Genomic DNA, 13,286 nt, shown 5'->3' on the forward strand with positions numbered 1-13,286 from the left:
TTGAGAATGAGACCTGGATGCCGTTTACCAGCATCACCCCTTGCCCACTGTGGGTTCATGGGCAAGTTGCTTCCTGGTTTCCTTCTCTATAAAATGGACATCATGATACCCAGTTTATAACGCCATTGTGAGGAATAAAGTCTCATAATAAGGGCTCAGTAAATATTATCTCCCCCTTCTTTGCTTTATCCAGGTTAGGCAATGGCTCTCTAGGGTAAAGGGATGCCCTGCCCATAGGTGACAGGGTATGAAAGAAAAGTGCTCATTCTCAGCTACCCTGAGATTCTCTCTGTGTTCACCCAGACACTGTACTGGGCTTCAATTCATCTTTGGGGTGGGTAATATGGGGAGAAGCGATCCTACAAATGTCAGATGCCCACTGACTGATTGGAAGCTGATGGAGGACATTGGCCAGAACCCAGCAGGGGTGAGATACAATGGGAAGAATCTTCTCCACTACCTGTGATACCTTGGATTATACTATTAGAGAGTTATTCCTTTGACTGAAGGCCTTTGTTGCCATAAAAATTCAGATATCCCAAGAGAGCAGCACATGAAACCTTATCACCCATTTGCACAGTTCGTTTTTCAATTGTGCTATTATTCTCCGTAATGGTGTTTTTTACCTGTATTAAATGTCACATGCTCAGATGCATTCATTTTATAGAGCTTTAAAGCTGATAACCTGAACCAAAATGCACATTTTTGGTGTTTTATTTTTCTTTTTCACGGTAATTTCAAAGGTGTAACTGAGCTTAGCTGTAAATTACTGGTTTTAGCTCCTCATGGCAGGTAGCATTTGATCATTGACAACTCTGTTTTCTTCATTGTTTCCTGACTAAAATCTCCACAGCCTCTATAAATATGTAAATTACCAAAATCACTAGTTTTCCATTATTTCTGCCCCTAAGCTGCTTAAAATGTTTCTATATTCTTACATTTACAGTGCAAAACAGAGCAGCAGGTGACAGCCGAGTTTGACTCTATTATCGAACCTCTATTTAGCAGCTACTTGTTTCAAAGTTTCTGATAATAAATTTTTCCCCGGGGTGGGCTCCCGGTCCTGGGCTGTTGCTGGCAAAGGCCAGGCTCCAGCAGTTACGGGACAGGAACGCAACAATGCATGTGTGTTTGTGCAGAGACTGTGGAAATCACATGCTACACGCATTGCTGGTTGAGAACTGTGATTTTATGACAGAGGAAGCAAATGGGATTCTTTTTATTGCTTTTCCTTCAATTGGCAGGACTCAGGTAATGAAGCTGACATGGTGTCCGTGAATGACTGTGTTATCCTCTCCTGATTCATTGCCCCGTAAGTTAATCTGTCATGAACTGGTTCATTGGGTCTCCGTGTGGGCTTTTACCATGTTGAGGCAAGGAAGGAGAAAAACTGTCGCATACGTATTCATAGAGATTTATATAGATACACATATGTGCATATATCTTGAGAGAAATCAACACAGACTCTGAAAAAAAGGAGAAAATCATAGGAAACAGGTCATTGATGGGAAAGCCCAGAGAAGGGATCCTGGGATTTGTTTACCTAATTCAAAGCCTCGTGCCGAGCATGAGAAATATATTTCTGCTATGACTGCGTAACACGTCTGACACAGCCCCGAGAGTGGATGTGTACAATTTCGATACCAAGTGCAGGCTTGGCCTGCCAGAGTCATCCGTCTAAAATAGGCCTTGCTGGGGATGGAGGGATGGGGCAGGAACCGTCAGTTCGTGGATGTGTTTATTCGAAACTTGGAGGCTGCTTCTGCATGCCAAAGTCCGAGAAGAATCTGTGCGAGATCCAAGTTGTTGATCTCGCTGATACTGAGAGCCCATTACATTGCTATGGTGCTCATGCCTTTGAAAATGTTTCCATGGTCTCTGTGGAAACCTGCGGGATAGAAAATTTTGTAATTTCCCCACTTGACATATGAGGAGACAGATTCAAAGAAATTAAATAACACATAATTACTTAGTGGGGAATGAGCTAGAACAGGCATTAGCAAAATATGGCTGTCTATCTCTTCCTGTTTTTCTCTTTCCTTTTGTTCCATCTGTCCTTGTAAATAAAGTTTTATTGGAAACTTTAGGATGACACCGTCACCTTCATTCATTTGTATCTCATCTATGGCTGCTTTCAAATGACAATGGCAAAGCTGAGTCATTGTGACAGAGACGTTATGGTCCTAAAAAGGCCTAAAATATTTGCCATCCTGCTCTTTACGTAAAAAAGTTCGCCAACGCTGAGCAGGAATGAACTCAGACTAAGATGATAAAGCCAGTTCATGTTACACAGAGAAACTTTATCAGGTGTCCTTGTGCGCCCAGGGCACAGTGCTAATGACATGAATTATCCCCATCCAAATGTATTTATTGTGTGATGACAATTTGGTGGAAAAGCAAAGAAGAATGTTTTGGAGAATTTTTTTAAATTTGTTTTGATTCATAGAACTTCAGGAAAATATCATCCAACCCCTTGGAACTATCTCCCAGTCTGGTAAAGAAGAGCTTGGTCAAAGTTGTTTTAAGTTCTCAATTACCACACTTGGCCCATTTAAGTAACAGAAATCCCCTCAAAGAAAAGGAATCGCTTTCTCACCAAAATGAATGGCACCCAGGTGGCACTCTGTTCTCACACAGTGTTGGGGGCTCCTCCCGAGGCCACCTTCCCCCCAGAGAGCCAGGGGGTAGGATGTCTGACAAGTGGCATTCCCAAGAGGAGATGCCTCCTGAGGTCGCACTCAGCTCATTCTCCGAAACAGCTTCCTGTAAGAAGTGGGACTGGGAGGGACGTGGAAAGGTGGAGAATGTACAAGAGAGAGAGGAGCGAGGAATGTTCTCTGCCAGAGCCATGTCCACTCCTGGCACTCAGGCCAAGCATGTCCATACCCTCTGGACTTCCCAGCCTTTCCTCTGTGACTCTGGCTGAACCTGGATTTTTGTGGGCCTCTTGGCAGACACCAGACTCACTGGTGATACTAGTCCCATTTTCAAAATCAGAATAAATCTCTTTGTGATGTTTTCTCTGGAATTTAATGTTCTGTCAAATATTGCATGAGCTTCTTCAAGTTAGGTGAACATTATCCGTCCTTGACTTAAGCCTGTTGTTACCCCTGGGCAAAATTATTCTTTAAAGGCCTGCATGTAACTCAACAGAAATGCTTACAAAGGGATAGAATTGTGAGATGTTTTATTGTGACCTGTTATCCTCAAAATGCCTGTAGAGCATGAGTAGGAAGCTCCCCATGGACTTTACCTTACCTGGTTGACTATAAAGACGCAGCAACATGTTTTTTTTTTTAATTTAATTTTGTTTTGTTTTGTTTTTTTAGCAGAGATGTTTATTGCTTGGAGAACTTTCCTTGCCTGACTCCTTCTCTTCCTGCTATCCATCTCCTTCAAAAGTCAGAAGTCATTGGTCAGCTCATCAGAACCTCAGACTTTGACCAGATAAAATTGACTCATCAGTTCACAAGTCAGAGAGGAGAGGGATTTTGAGGATTCAGTCCATGTCCTCATTTCATAAATGAGAACACAGCAGTTTAGCACTATGTTACTAGCATATCAGTGCTGAGTGCAGAGCTAAAACTGAGACCTAAATTCTGGACCCCTTACTCCATATTCCTGTGACCAATGGGGCAAGTATCTAAGCAATCTCTGGCCAGTCCTTCCCATCTAATCCGACAGCAGCTTTCTTAGAAACACTTCTTTTTTTTTTTTTTTTTAACCAAGATCACCCTTTTTTTCTAGGATATCTAGACAGAGCTATTTCTAAGAGGATGCCATGACTTGCTTATGCCAGTTATCTATTACCGTTAACAAACCACTCAGAAACTTAGTGGCCTCAAATGATGATCATTCATTGGTGTTCATGAATCTGTGGGTCAGGTGAGTAGCTGATCGGGGTCAAGTTCCGCTGACCTCAGGGGCTAGCTATGCTTCAGCTGGTAGCTACAGGGTTGGTTGGGGCCTGGCTGAGGGAGAAGGGCCTCACTCATTTGTCTTGTGACTGGTTAGCTAAGGGTGATGGATGCGACTGGGCCACATATGTCTAGTCATTCATCAGGCTAGGCCAGGCTTTTTCACCTGACAGTGGTAGGTTTTCAAAAGAGTGAGTGTAAGCATGCAGGGACACTGGAGGCCTAGACTAGGAACTGGAACACTATTGCTTCCCTCACATTCTATTAGCCAAAGCCAGTCAAAAGGTGAACCTAAATACAAGGGTGGAGAAAGACATGCCACTTCTTCATAGGACAGATTGCAAAGTTATAATGCAAAGGGTGTGGGAATCACACACACACACACACACACACACACACACACACACACATATATATATCTCACATACACATAACTGAAGTATTTAGGAGAAAGAGCCATGATGTAAGTCACACCTTCAAATGTTTCTAAGAATGTAATGATATTTAATTTCTGTATTTATAGAAAGAAAGACTCTACAAATGATAAAGTAAATGAGGTAAATTCTAGGTGAATCTTATTTTTGCAATTTTTTCTATAAATTTGAAATTATTTCCAATTTAGAAGTTTTAAAAAGATTACTAAAAAAAAAAAAAAAGACAACTTCATTTGAATACTGGTCCACCCTCAACTAATTATGTAACCTAGGACTCATGACTTCACGTCTCGATCTTCGGTTCCCTCATTAGTGAAACAGGAATACTACCTTTTTTGTGTCCTCTTGAGATTAACATAGTACAAAAGGGTTATTAAACATTCTCCAGGTGACTAGAAAAGCTCCTGGCTCCATGTAGCAGTCATGCCACAATTGGCAGCTTTTCTGTTCACATTTAATCATACTTAGGTTGTCTTTTCCTTAGCTGCTTTCCTGGTGAATACCATCTATTTGAAAGTAATTTGAAAACTTGCTTTTCAAAGTAAGAGGGAAGAACATATTTTATAACTTCAGAGAGTGAGCACACAGTGGGCCAAGAATGGAGCTGAAATAGTTCAATGCGGACCATGGGTGGGCAATGACTTAGTCTAGTGCCATAACTGTCTCTTGGGAGAATGGCATGCGCTGCTCATTTATCACTACATTGCCCCATTGGTGGAGGGAGAAGCCCTCAAATGACACAGTACTTCAAGAAGCTACTAGATACTGATTAGTGTTGACTGAGCTGTCTCTTTCCCACCAAAAATCCAAAGGCCTCATAGGGGAGGGAAGGCTAGGAGCCACGTTCATCACATGGATCTTTTTGTCACAGTGAGGTCCATTTGTTCTTTTAGGACATGAGTTATAACTTTGGAGCTACGATGTTACTTAAAATTTGAAGTGAGTAACCATGCATCAGCACGGAAATTCTCCGAGTCCTAGCAGAAAAGACCAGAAGACCGGGAGCATCAACATGCCCCACTGATTTATGGGAGGGAAGGAGGATGAGATTTATGACCCTGGTACATGGCAAATATTCCTTGGCATTAGCATTCAGAATATTCATGTGTTCCTGCTCTTTTATATTACACATCTGCTTTTAGCTCTTTGGGAGAGAAAATAACAAGTTTTCCTTTGGAAAGACCTGACCTTAACGACTGATTGTCTGAATGCATGCGGAATACCAATTCCCATTTTGAAATTAGTTTTAGGTCTTGACTTTTAAAATGGCACTGCTGCATACGTTCCATTGTCCCTTCTTCCTCCTCTTCATAAATACATTTCAAGGAATATAACATCATAAAAATGCACAGATGATTTAATGAATTTATTTCATCAGTCCTCCCCTGAGGCATGGGAAGCTCACATGCCTTCGTGAACACACATGGTTCGTTAGCATCATAAATACACCACGAATCCAGGTACCTGCACATGTCCAGTGCTATGTTAATCCCATGATTTTTACTAAATCCTTTTTTATAACAATGATTTAGTTGCTTGTGATTTAATTTTCTTTCTTTTTTTTTTTTAAGAATTTATTTATTTGACAGAGAGAGAGACAGCCAACGAGAGAGGGAACACAAGCAGGGGGAGTGGGGGGAGGAAGAAGCAGGCTCCCAGCAGAGGAGCCTGATGTGGGGCTCGATCCCAGGACCCTGGGTTTACGCCCTGAGCCGAAGGCAGATGCCTAATGACTGAGCCACCCAGGTGCCCCGCTTGTGATTTAATTTTCAACATCTATTTGGCTAAACTTAAAAATCAGTTTAGGCAAAATATTTAACACCACATGATTGAAAAGACTGTCAACCTCAACTTTTTTCTCCAAATTTTCATTATCCTACCCCAGAGCCAATGGTTCCAAGAGCAAATTCTGGTACTAACAAGAAGATAGGCAAAGAGTACTTGAATCAGAAGTGTATTTCATTTTCTGGGGCGCCTGGGTGGCACAGCGGTTCAGCGTCTGCCTTCGGCTCAGGGCGTGATCCCAGCGTTCCGGGATCGAGCCCCACATCAGGCTCTTCCGCTCTGAGCCTGCTTCTTCCTCTCCCACTCCCCCTGCTTGTGTTCCCTCTCTCGCTGGCTGTCTCTATCTCTGTCAAATAAATAAATAAAATCTTTAAAACAAAAAAAAGAAGCGTATTTCATTTTATAACATCCAGAAGGAGAACATGTCTATGTGCAGTGGCATTCAGTCTGAGTCTCTGAAGAGAATTCCTTCTCAGGAATAATACAGAAGTGCCGTAGGTGGTCAGGAACATGTCAGATAATGACATAAAAGGATACAAAATTGTTCAGAACTAAAATGCATCTTAGATTTTCCCAAACTATAATCTCTACTATGTTATTGTCTCTGATTATATATATATATATATATATATATATATTTTTTTTTTTTACAAATACAGGGAAAGACAAAGCATTCTTAAGCATCTCTAACCTGAGTTGCTTCAACTCAGACCTTTAGATGTACCCATATTTCTTCAACTCATTCGCATATTTATCATTAACCACATAATTATTGAGTGGCTCTTCTGAGCTAGGCAGTGGTCCAAAAATAGAAGCTGTGGAACAGCCAGTGCTCTCATAAAACTTAGAGATGAGAAGCCAGAACAGGCTAGCAAGAAATTACAGTCAAGTGAGAAAGTCTCCTCTCCTGGGTCTTTATAAATCTGGTTCAATTACTATATCAGAGAACACATTTTTAAAAAAATAAAAGGGAGGGATAAAACACACACACACACACACATACACACACACACACACACACACACACACACCCAAAGAAGCAAACAAAATCAAAACCAGAACAAGAAGTAGGTAAGTCTCCCTAAAGGAAAGTCATGGAAATGTGTCAGTATTAGAATACTGCCATTCTGTGGGAATCCATGACAGCTTGGTATCACCACAACACCCTCATGGTAAGTTCAGCTGTTTTTGCTTCTTTTTTTTTTTTTAAGATTTTATTTATTCATTTGACAGATAGAGACAGCCAGCGAAAGAGGGAACACAAGCAGGGGGAGTGGGAGAGGGAGAAGCAGGCCTCCAGCAGAAAAGCCTGATGTGGGGCTCGATCCCAGAACTCCGGGATCACGCCCTGAGCCGAAGGCAGACGCTTAATGACTGAGCCACCCAGGTGCCCCTGTTTTTGCTTCTTAAAAGGGTTAAATGTTCTCAAGTCTAAACTAGTTTCAGAATCATGGAGTTGGGGTTTAAACTTGGAAGATACCATAGAGACCTAGTCTAGCTCATCATTCCTATGCAGTGACCTCAGGGTGATAACATGGCTGCTTCTAGACCACACAACTGTATTCAAAGTACAGACATAAGTTTCATTTTATCCCAAACCTCTGTGCATGGCGAGGTGGTGTTGGATAGAAGTGATTTTGTATCGAAGGACAACTGCCCCACCAACATTTCTGAGGCCAGAGGCCTGTGTCCTCCAGGCCCTTTGCCCACAGTCTCGTCACATTTTGACCCACAGTGAACTGACACCTCAGATTTACTTCTCTCCAAACACACCGTGATACTTCTTTTAACTCTTAAAAAGGAGAAAGCATTTTGAAAAATATTTCATTACAGAAAAACAATGCAAAGCAAAGTAACCCAGCATAAGATTGAAATATTTTGCATAACAGTCAGATATGATCCTGAAATGATGATGGATCTCAGGACAGAAAACACATTTAAAAACCCAGTTGCATTTGCCCTGACAAGAACCATAATAACTCAGTTCTTTTTTCCTTTAAATATGGACTCACCTCCTCTTTGATCCCTTCCCCATACCCATTCTCCTGACTGGACTGAGCTCCTCATCCTGTGTCTCTAGTCCTCCCTGCACATCCTTGCTTTCTCCCATCTTCCTGCCTTCCTAGGAAGACTGAACCCTCTCCAGCCTTGGATGGTAATTTCCCTTTTGTGTCAGCAAGGCTAACAGGGCCTGGCACATCTAGTACCCACTAGAACTTTTAAGGAAACCAAAATAATTCAAAGCAGTTACAAGCATTTTCATATTTTTTGATTAATTATTGCTACATCTTGTCATGTGGGAAAAATGCATCTTAAAGTATATGTGGATTGATAGGAAGAATTTCTCTTGTTCTAAAGCTTAAGGTGAATCTGCCTCTCTTACTCCAAAAAACAGAAAGATACTCTTACGTGTATCTCTAGGTTAGAGTTCTTATTTAAAAATGACGGGCATGAGTTAGGGATAGAATGAAGAAGGATATTTCTTGAATAGTCAAATGGAATTCCCCAATCAGTTCTGCTATAATTAATAAAGAATTTAAAGCTAAAAATCTAGACATTCCATGATGTGTTCAATAACTCGTGCTGGGATCTATTTTTTCAGTAATGCTTATCTTTCCAAGGGGCATAGTTAATTTCTTCAGTATTCTGTAAATTATTACAGAAATTACAAATCTACTAGAAAATCAATACAACTAATTGTAAATTAATAGATTTCTAAGTGTGAAGGAGCCTGTAATAATGTAGATGAGTTCTTTAAAGAACATGCCAGTTCCAGCATCAAGGGCTCAGGGCTCCAGCTGTTTCATGTGACATCTTCAAGTGTAAACACATTTCTTTCCCCCCAACTCTCCCCCTTCACCCCCTTATTTCCCACTGATTTAGTCTGCCACTGCAGCAAATAACATTTCCATTAGCCACCTACTGTTAAATCGCAGAGTAACTGTGATAAAAAAAAAAAAAATCCGACATGCAAACAAACCAATAGAGAAGCAACTGGGGTTACCGTCTGTCTCAAATATATTTTACGGGGCCCACCAGTGTTCAAACTAAAAGCAAACAACACGTGAAGCTAAATAAATTGGATCTAATAGGGAGCTCCAGAATGTGCATTTACAATGAGTGCTAATCTGAATAAAGGGAATTTATAATTCTGTACTTGATATCCTGAGCAAATCATCTTTACTATTACATTTGTGTGTCCATGAATTTTAGCATGGGACTAGTTATTTTTATGTCAATACCACATCACTGCCTATCAATTTTAGGCAATGATGGGCTTTTCAATAAAAAGACCAGTAATTATTATATTAAGGTGATCAATGAGAATGTGCATGGCCTTGTTCTGCCATATGCACTTGGATGAATGCAAAAGAGATAATGTAACTTTACATTAATTTAGCACTTCAAAATTTATAAAGTGCTTTTGTTTAGAGATTGGTTTTATAGGAATACATTGGGACAGATATAAATACCATTCTACCGAAGAGAAAGCAGCTTCAGAGAGGTTAAGAAACCTCTTTGGTTCTATGGCTAGTTACTAGAAGGAATGCTTTCATAGAACTAACAATCTCAAGTCCGGGGATAGTTGCACGGCATAGGTAGTACCCTGTACCAGTATGTAATGTGGTTACATAATTGTATTTGGAAGTTAGATAGCTCAAAGTCAAGCTCTAGGTCTACATAATAATGCACGTGCCACCTGGACTACTGGCAGGAGGGGCTGGAGAACATGCAGGGACACTAGTCCCAGGCAGTCGCAGCAAACAGCAGCAGAGGGGCGAGGCACATTGGTTTAAACACCCCCACAAGACTTTCTTCTGGCTTGACCTGGGAGATGGTCAGGCTGGCCCCAGTCTTTACTACTCTGTGGTTAAGGAACTGGCTAGATGCCTAGAGCAGAGATGCAAAACAGGTATCTCTCATCCTGGCCAAGACGGCTGGTCAAAGGCTGGTTGCTTCCCTTTTCCATATACCTGTGATATTTGGTGACTTCCTGCCCTCAAGGCAGTTTCAGGGTAGGGCATAAAGGCAGGGGCAGGGCAATAGGAACTGGGAGTAGGGGGGAAAGGAGTTTGCTTACTTGGCCTTAGGTAGAAACTCTGGGTCATAAGGATAATTCTTCTAGGGAACCAAGCATAGCCAACACTGTTAGTTCAGCAGAGGGAACTTCTTTTTAGCTGAAGTTTTGGCCTGAGAGAATCTCAGTATAATCAGAGGATGGCTACTGCATTTTGGGTTCATCAGCAATGAGCAGTTTTAACAGGGTACACTGATACCAAAATTCGAATGTAATTTAACAAAGTCATAAAGATACTGCATATTATGATTATTTGACATTTATGGTCTGTAATCCTGTATGTGCCATGTGCTTTTCAAGACATAAATCTGATCTGAAAATTTAAAATCTAAGTTGGCTTAGTCAACTAAATCCTTTATTAACTTGAGCCCCAGATTCTGTTCCAGCATTCGGTCTTCATGAGAAATAGGCAAATTCAATATGTATAAGCAGACCAAACCAAACTAAAAACAAATCCATAAAACCCAAGGTGAGGTTAAGATATTTTGTTTGTTTATTTTGTTTTGTTTTTTATTTTTATTTTTATTTTTTTGTATGTGTGTGTTTCACACATTTTATTTAGTGAGCAATACACTTGGAGCTTTCACGTAAATACAGCTGATCCACCAACAGTGGGTTTGAACTCTACAGGCCACTTATACGTGGATTTTCTTCAATAAATACGGCACAGAACTGTAAATGTATTCTCTCTTCCTTATGATTTTCTTAATAACACTGTCTTTTCTTTAGCTGACTTTACTGTAAGAATACAGCATATAATACATATAACATACAAAATATGTGTTAATCAACTGTTCAGGTCATTGGTAAAGCTTCCGGTCGACAGGAGGCTATTAGTTGTTAAGTTCTGGGAGAGTCAAAAGTACATGGATTTTTGACTGTACAAGGGGGGAGGGTCAGTGCCCCCAACCCTCTCAATGCTGTTCAAGCTCAACTGTATCTGGGTTTTTCTGACTCTCCAAAAAAAGTAAGAAAACCTTGTCCCACAGAGCAATACCCAGCTGGAGCTCACAACTGCCCTCTCTGGACGGTGTGTGTGCTCCCCACTAGGGCCTCAGAACGGGCCTGCCGTTTCCATCTGCTTTCCTCGAACACCCCTTTACAGGCTCCAGTCACTACTGCGGTAAGGCTCTTGCTGCAGCGGGAGAGAATCCTGCGTTCTAGGACAGGGGCCTACAAAGTCCGAGACAAAACAAGTGGAGCAGAGAGGTTTTGCTAATAGATCCTGAATGTCCATGAGCACAGTGGCTAACCACTTCTGAATTTCTCTAGCAGTCAGATAACCATCATGTGCTCTTTCCAACCACAGCAACCTTCCTGACAGATCATGAGCCTTATTGTTGGATGTAAACAGTTTCCGAGCACAGATTCTGTGCCCAAGTTTCTCCTTTCCCTATTATTGACCCAATCTGCTTGGTCCTGGGTGCTCTTCCCTCTGGGCAAGGAGACTCGGAGGCAGGGAGACTTAGGGACTGGGTTTTTCCAGAGCATGGCCAAAGTCTCAGTAAACAGAATTTAGTGTCCTGTAAAAGCCCGGCCGGAAGCAGCTGCGTTTCTTCCACTTCCCACACCTGGCTCTTCTGGACTCTGTCCCAAGTGAGAAGTTAGCAGAGTCCATTAAACAAAGTGAAGGATTCAGGGGCCAAACAGCCCAGAGGTCTTCACTGTGCCCTCACACATCCGGCTTCGTCGTCCCCATTCTGATCCTGACTTGGCATCCATAAGTCCAGGCGTCTCAGGGAGCATACGAAGTAGCGAGGAGGCTTGCAGACCAAGTTGAGTTCCTCCTTCCTGGAGCCCAGGGCCGGCAGGATGAGCTGGCGGGCGTGCAGGTGAAGGGGGATGTGGCGGGCCTTCGCCTGTTGCAGCCCCACCTTCTTCAGGGTACCAAGAGACAGCTTCTGGGGGGCCAGCTTATTCCAGTCGGAGTACTTGTGATCACCGAGGATTGGGCAATCCAGTCCAAACGACAGATGAACTCGAAGCTGATGTTTTACTCCAGTACTTCTTTGCCACCTGACAGGTTCTAAACAACTCTTGGACTTGATGTGCCACTTCCTTCTCCCAGGCCAACACCATGACACCTGTAGTTTCCTTGTCCAGCCGGTGGCACAGATGCAAGGGCTCTGCCTTGTGGCCATGAAGCATCTTTGCCAGGATAGGCAATACATCACTGATACACAGCTGGACCCCAGGGCTACCATGCACAGGAAGACCATAAGGTTTGTTGATGACCACGAGATCCATGTCCTGGTGCACAATCCCTCAGCTCAGAGCCTTAGCAAGCATGTTGGGGTAGACTCGCTGGAGTTGCTGTGTGAACCACACTAGTTCTTGCACTCTCCGTTGAACAGGGCTTGTGGGCACGCCTTCCCGGAATAATTTTGAGAGCGGTGGTGCATGTCTGTTTCACCTGTCTCCACGCAGTGCTTAGGCCCGAGGCCGGCAGGAGCCAAAGACCCAGCCCAGAGGAAGATCCGGTACCCTACTCACCTCTTCCCTTCCCTTTCTCACCATTTCTGTTTTGTTTTTTAATTTAAACTTCTAGGGACGCCTGAGTGGCTCAGTCAGTTAAGCATCCAACTCTTGATTTGGGCTGGGGTCTTGATCTCAGGGTTGTGAGATCAAGCCCCACTTCAGGGTCTGCGTTCAGTGAGGAGTCTGCTTAAGACTCTTTCTCCCTCTCCCTCTGCCCCTCCTCCTGCTCACACACACACTCTCTCTCTCAAATAGATAAAATCTTTAAATTTAACTTTTAAAACTGGAGCTGTGGTAAATTCAAATTCAACCCTATCTCCTATTCCTTTCAAATCTCTAATTCTGGGTGGTCTGTAGTATTTAAAATTGTGACCTTGAGGCATTGTGATTGACTAACCATCAAGAGAGGTTATGTTTAATTTCTTGTATTTACTCAGGCAAGTAATACTTTTAAGCAAAAAAGTTGTGAAGTAAAACTTTTTAGTTGTATACCACTTAACAGGGAACAAAGTCAGTGTTATGGACGGAATGTATCTCTGCAAAATTCCTATGTTGAAATCCTAATGCTCAGTGGGATGGCATTAGGAGATGGTG

The 13,286-nt window shown here is 42.2% G+C and overlaps 1 pseudogene; it reads right to left on the bottom strand.

Annotated features, from left to right (window-relative positions):
* Positions 1-11,604: 11,604 nt before the first annotated feature.
* LOC105241695 overlaps positions 11,605-13,286 on the bottom strand; it is a 45,296-nt pseudogene continuing 43,614 nt past the window's right edge.

Source organism: Ailuropoda melanoleuca, chromosome 10 (genome assembly GCF_002007445.2).
Source record: "Ailuropoda melanoleuca isolate Jingjing chromosome 10, ASM200744v2, whole genome shotgun sequence".
In the NCBI taxonomy this organism is placed as follows: Eukaryota; Metazoa; Chordata; class Mammalia; order Carnivora; family Ursidae; genus Ailuropoda; species Ailuropoda melanoleuca.